Source organism: Triticum dicoccoides, chromosome 4B (assembly GCF_002162155.2).
Source record: "Triticum dicoccoides isolate Atlit2015 ecotype Zavitan chromosome 4B, WEW_v2.0, whole genome shotgun sequence".
NCBI classification, from domain to species: Eukaryota; Viridiplantae; Streptophyta; class Magnoliopsida; order Poales; family Poaceae; genus Triticum; species Triticum dicoccoides.
The window spans coordinates 3,107,486-3,114,301 of record NC_041387.1 but is presented as its reverse complement, the minus strand read 5'-3'; positions in this window follow the sequence as shown (position 1 = coordinate 3,114,301).

Here is a 6,816-nt window from a genome sequence, read left to right as displayed (position 1 = left end):
CCACGGCCACGAGCGGGAGGGCGCGGGCGCGACCACGGCCACTGCCACGGCGGTGGCGGGGCTGGGAGGAGCGCTGCCACGGCCACGGACGGCGTGGCCACGACGAGGCGGAGCGCGCCCGCGGGCACGAGCGGCACGGCCACGGCCACGGCGGGGCGAGCTAGGTACGGGTGCGTGGTTATTTTTGGGCGCCTGTTGGAGTTGCTACTGTTGCTAGCCGGGCAGTATAATTTTGGGCATCTGTTGGAGATACTCGGTCGTCCGGCGCGCTAAAACGCTATTTTGGCGCTGTAAAATTTTTTTAGCGCGCGGCTAGATTAGGCGTCTGTTGGAGATGCTCTAAGTACATGATGAGTGTACACAGTGCTTTCCTGACATGTGTTTTCTTTAGGCTTAGATTCCCTGATGGATGCTTCTTGTGGCCCTTTAGCCAAAATCCAACCTCCCAGCCGAGCAGAAAGGGATTTGACTATAAACGTCATTTTCTGTTCTAGCTATGCCGAGATGAGCATTGAACTCCAAGTTGGCATGGTCGGCAGCGATTTCCATCTGGTAATTAAGGTGGCGCCATCAACGGCAATCTCACCACGCTCCCTCTGTCCGGATTTATTATGCCCTCACATTTGAGTCAAAATTTGACCGGGAGTATTTCACAAATGGGACAAATGGAAATCTATATAAAATCCCTTCCAACAAGCTAGTGGGGGAGTGCGGGCCCGTCCAATAGGTACAGCTACTAGTACTAACTCCATTCCTCTTTTACTTTGTATATTATATTTGCTATGATATTTGACGTCTATAAAATCTCGTGTCACAATCGATATATAACCCGGCCGGGCTTTTTGAAAATGACGTGCATTCCGGGCTTTTCAAAACATTTGAAAATCCCTCCGAAAAAGAGTCACGTCACACCTAAATAACGATGCCATTTGTTTTCCCATTTCGCTTTCAACATTGTACTAGTGGGTCCCACCCGTTTCTTTCCTTGCCATGTCTATCAATATTTCCCTTGGATTTGAAACATTGGCTTTCGCCCTCAATTTTTGTCCACCTCTCACAATAAGACCGAGGATAAAATATGATTTCAGAAAAAAGGGCAAAACACACTATATGTGTGTGGTTGCTCGCATCAAGCCCAAACCAGACCCGCGTAAGAAGAAAACGGTATGTCTGAGCCAGACCCGCAAGGAACGGCTGAATTGGCCGTTTCCAACGAGCCAGGCTCGAGTGATGCAAGGGACGGGAACGCGCCGCTGACCTCCTGCGCCCACGTAGATGGCGGGAGCTCGTGCGCGTCTCTAAAAAATTGGAGGAGAAATTGGCGTCCCCGATGTACGGATGCCTGTTGTTCTAGCATGGGCATCCGCAGCCGGCAGAGATGGTCGGCCAGGGAGCAGTCATCGGTGCAGCAGCAGTATTGTCGCCGGGTGCCTCATGTACATTTGAGTTGCCCCCCGTTGACAACTTTGAATGTAGTCGTTCAAGCGGATCATTGATGTTATGCTTGGCCCCGCGCGTAGTAATCTTCTTCACACTGCAAAAAGAAAAAAAATCACATGAGAAAGGTTTGAAAAAAATGAGCAAAAATATGTTTTGCAAAATGGTAGAAACCTTAAAGTGAATGAAAAACAAGTGGAAAGTTGGTAGTTGCCATGTAATGGGAACTTGAGTTGCCATGTGTCATGGTTAGCAGTTGCCATTCAGCAGTAATTGCCATGTTAGCAAAATTGAAGAATGAAAAACAGATGTATGTTCTGTCAGGAATGCAATTTGAAAACTGTGTATGGGATGAGCTCACAAAGCCATACGTAAAAGATGGCAGTTGCCATTAGGTAGAGGGTTAGATGCCAGTTGCCATGTAAAGACCAAATATGAGTTGTCGTAAACTAAAAAAAAATGAAGGAAGAAATCATTTGGGGGAAGAGAGGTTGCCGCGTGGGTGACAATGACAGAAGATCATGTGACAAAGCTGAACAAAATAGCATTGGAAAATTGAAGGAAAAAAACAATATGAAAATGAAAGCACATGGATTAACATACTTCTTGACTGCCTTCCTCATGTCTGGCAACACAACAGGATCCCCGGTGTTGGTCGTCGTCGTACGAGGAGACGACCTGGTGGAAGCGGTGTCACCAGCAATGGGGGCACCTTTGTTCAAGCGAGCAGAAGCACGGGTTGGCGTTGGCGCCTGTTTCTTCATAACTGCTCGTCCACCAGCGGTCGGCTCGCTGCAAATAATAGATGGAGGGAAAAAGGCAAGGTGGCAAATGTCAGACAACAAACCCGTTGCCGCGCTTGACAACAAAAAAGTGCAAAGAAAAATGGATGAGATTGTTCCAAGAAAATAGACACAACGGAAAACTAAAATTGAAAGTCGAACCTCCTCCTGGCAGCTACGGGATCCATCTTAGACTTCTTGCCATGAGAACCCTGCCCAACATCATCTGGAGCCCTCCCCCTCCTTGATGGCAACACCCTCTGGCCTCTCGCAGCCGTCTGTTCTTTCACTTTCTTCGGTGGGGGGGCATCTGTTGCATCCTTGCCCCTGTTGCCGCCTCTGCGAACTTCAGCTTGTCCATCGTCATCCGTGTCCTGATGCACATTGTCCATGTCGTCGTCGTCATCCCTGCTGAGGCCAGCGTCTCCATCTACATCATCTTGTGTGTCGTCGGGCTCTTGGGAACTGTTGTAGTCGTACCGGCCACGACAACCGGTTGGCCGATGTGTACGTTCTGGGACAAATGAAGTGAACTGCCTCGCAACCGCGTCGCTGTCAGAGGCACTGAGAGACGTCCATCCCTCAACCAACTTCCCGAGCAATCCGGTCATTCCAGAAGCAAACTGCCCAATTAGATGCTCAACTAGTGCCCTCGCCTGTCCACGAAAACAAGAAGCATCAACAACAACCCGTATTGAAGTCACTTCCGCAACATCAACATGTAATCCACAGCAAACCATGGATGTAGACATTTTGATTACCTCAGAAGGGCAAGACGGAGCTGAGTGCACGTCCATCCACTTTCCAAATTTTTGAGGCCCCCCAAACACGCTGTAGTCTATAGCATGCTTGGCCATCAGCTATAAACAACAAAAAAAGAAATTGTAAGCATGCCTTATGAACCACGGACGGTTGCGTCATGTCAAATTTGTAAGCATGCCGTGTGAAAAAGACAAACAAAAACTAACCTGTAGTTTTCCATACGTGCCATCAGTTGCCCTGTCTGCGGCAAGCACAGCCTTGACAGCGCTGATGGTCCACGCAGAAACAGCAAACTTGTGCGTAGGCGGCGGGCCTCCTACCCCAGTGAAATCCACGGTGGACAGATCAAGATAGTCGACATACATGAGCTGATTTAAAACAATTTTACAAAGAAAAGAAAATATCAGTTGCCATCATGGGTAATTTGTAGTTCAAAAAAAAAGAGCAGGATAATGTATGATCCAACGATAATATGTGTTAGTTGCCATCAAAGTATGAAGGCAGTTGCCATGCTAATATGAAGGCAGTTGCCACATTGTCAGTATGACAGTTGCCACGTTGTCATTATGGTAGTTGCCACATTGTCACTATGGCAGTTGCCATTTTGTTATGACCAGATTGTCATGCATGAATAAAAGTGCGTTATAAACAAAGAGTTCACACAGAGATCTGGTAAAAATAAATACCATTAAATGCAGACGACAACCCTTCTGGTACATCTTGTTTTTGAAAGCATCGTGGAGAAAGTCGGCAATAAACTTACACCAGTTCATATTCTTCACATTTTTCAGATTCGCCTGCACCACACAAAATTTCAAGACAAAAAAGTTTGCCGCGTCAGAAATCAAACGGAAGAAATGCAACGAAAACACTGGCAGTAGTAAGCATGGATCATTCACCAGCATGGGGAAACATTTGTTGCTTGGGTGAAGAGAAGTGGTCGGCGCGAAAACAGCTGAGATAAGGTACATGAGTAGCTTCATCTTGAAAACTTCTCCGTGCGTCGTCATGGCCTGCAGAGAATCTGCCAGTACATACGTGTTCGGCATGGACTCCAACCCAGGAAACAAACGGGCGAACAGCTCTTCCTCTATCTCATTATTAACCTCGTACGGGACTTTGATATGTCCACGAGGCACACCCAAAGTGCAGAACACGGATTCCTCATTCAATGGAAGTCTTCCCCGTCCCGGGATCACGAATTCCCTGGAGGCGGGATCGTATATCTCACCAAGCCAGTCACATACAGGGTTGACAAGGTTCGTGCACCGGACATCCATCAGAACCTGCATACCCATCTCAGCAGCAACTCCCTTTTGATCGTCAATGAATTTGTCAATCAGCACAGTCAGACGTTCCTGGGAGGCTCTGTTGCGAATACGTTTCTTCTTCTGCGAAAAACAGACAAAAAAGTGTTGAGCTGTTGCCATGTTTTTGCAATGTCATGAAAGTTTAGTTCATGATGGACGACTGCAAAAAAGATCTAGGTGCCAACAAATAACATAAATCAGGAGGAGGGGGGCGGGTGTGCGGACAGTTACCTCATCGCCCTCTTTTCTCCGTCCAGTTGCCCGGTTACGTTGAGGTGGATCCATGAAATCGTCGTCATCACTTTGATGATCGCCACGAGTCATTCTGCTGATGTAGGAACAGACCAAATTGTTAAGGGCGAAAATGTAAATGCAATGGGTAAGCAATTGCCATCTAACAGAAAAATGTCAACTATTTGAATGCAAATGTGGTTGCCATATTATGCAGCCAGTTTGCCACACTGTCATATCTGTATTGTGGCAACATACATTGTGTTCACATACTATATTGCAACATGATTATACAAAATCCAAGTGGCAAACACGCCCACTCGGTGTGCACATTAGTTCCGTCCAGTGCTACCGATTGTGGCAACTATCAAAGTGTGGAAACTGTCACAAATAATTCAGAAAAAAAACAAGTCTCACAAATGAAAAAGAATGTTTGTGGTTACTATCATGTAAATTCAGCAAAAAAATCTGTTTGCCTCGTTCAAGAGCGTGTGTGTGGCAACTATCTCATTCATTCAGTAAAATTTAGTTGCCCCCCTGTGTGTGAGCTTGAACACATTTGTGGCAACTATGACAGTCAGTTTCAGAAAATATGTTGCCGCAAAAGAGAACACATTTGTGGCAACTGCCACATTTATTCAGGTAGTTTAGTTGCCGCACATTTGTTCACGTTCAGTCATACTGCCATAGTTGCCACATTCAGAAAGCATATTTTTCTGGTTACTTATCATACAAGTTCAGCAGAATTAAGTTTGCCACACGGGAAGAGCATGCGTGTGGCAACTGTCACAGAAGTTCAATGAAATTAGTTGCCCTTATGTGAAAGCTTGAGTGTGGCAACTATGACAGTCATTTTCGGAAATCTGTTGCCACAGAGGAGAACACGTTTGTGGCAACTACCACATTTCTTCAGGTAGTTTAGTTGCCACACATTTGTTCACGTTCAGTCATACTACCAATTTTGCCACATTATGCAATTTCAAACCCAAACTAAACTAGATCTAGGTTTCAATGGCAACTACTTCAACCACAAAATCACCCTTACAATTCTCGCGCGAAATGGCTGCAACACCAAATTTCAAACCAATGCGCACCAAAATAACCCGGCGGACAACTCTCAAATCCAAATGCAAGACTAATGCGTGCCTCCGAGCAGGCATAACCTCACCGACGATGCCGCCGCAGCGGCGGTGACGAAACTGCCCACTCCCACCAAGCAACGGCAGGCACACAACTACGGCGCACCGCCGCAGCGGCGGGAACGCCGGCGCACCGCCGAATCGCCGGAATCTCTAGGAATCGGATCTAGAAATCGAACAGGGAGGAAAAAGGGGAACAAAATCAGGGAGGGGATGCGATAGATGAAGCGAGCATTACCTTCGACCCGCACGCGTTCCGGCGACGCCGCTCCGCTCCGGCGAGCACCACCGACGGCCGCGAACACCGTCGACTGTTCCGCCTCCGCCGTCGCCTTCTCCCCTCGCCTTCTCCTCCAGTGGTTTGAAGTGCGAGTGGGTTGTGCCAGTAAATGCGACGCGGGGGTGAGTGAATGGAACCGTGAGGGAGAGGGTGGAGGGGTGTGCGACGTGTTTGACGCCAACCGCGGTCGGAACGTGGCGTGCGGGCGCATGGCAGTTCCACCGCACGCCTCTCAGTGGCAACCGCTGACCGCGGGATGGCAACCACCGTGCGGGCGAACCCACTCGCACACCGCACACGAGAATCGTCCTACGTGGCGCCGAAAACCAGCCCTTTTGCTCCAAGATTCGTGCGTACCGAAACCAGCGGCGATGCTTGCGTGTGGACGGAGTGGTGAACGCCCACACGTGTGGGCGTTAACATTTTCGTTTTCTTATAGCTTCTTGCCGAGTCATGACTTAAAAGCATAGACCGCTATTTAAAATTTAATTTTGCTTGGTCAACTCAAGTAGGTGCATGTCTGCTGGAAATGCTGAAATACGACAACCTTTCCGCAAGCATTCTTCCAACAAGATGAAAAGAACATCTGGCAGCTGGCATTTCGTTGAAAAGTCCTAGTAGTGGAATATGTGTTGATTGAAAGGCCACATGTTCTGCGAGCCCGATCAACGAAACCTCATAGGCACGCCTTATTGATTGGGACTTGAATCGGTACGAGTTTTGCTAGACGTACGGGCTTGCGCTAAGGGAATTAACTTACACGCTGATGTGTCAATATTTGGTTGGATAGGGAGAGAGATGGTGGACCCACCCTGGGAAATGAAGATAAAAGGGAATTAACTTACTAGCAAGCGTCGTGGAAGAAGCTAGTCATC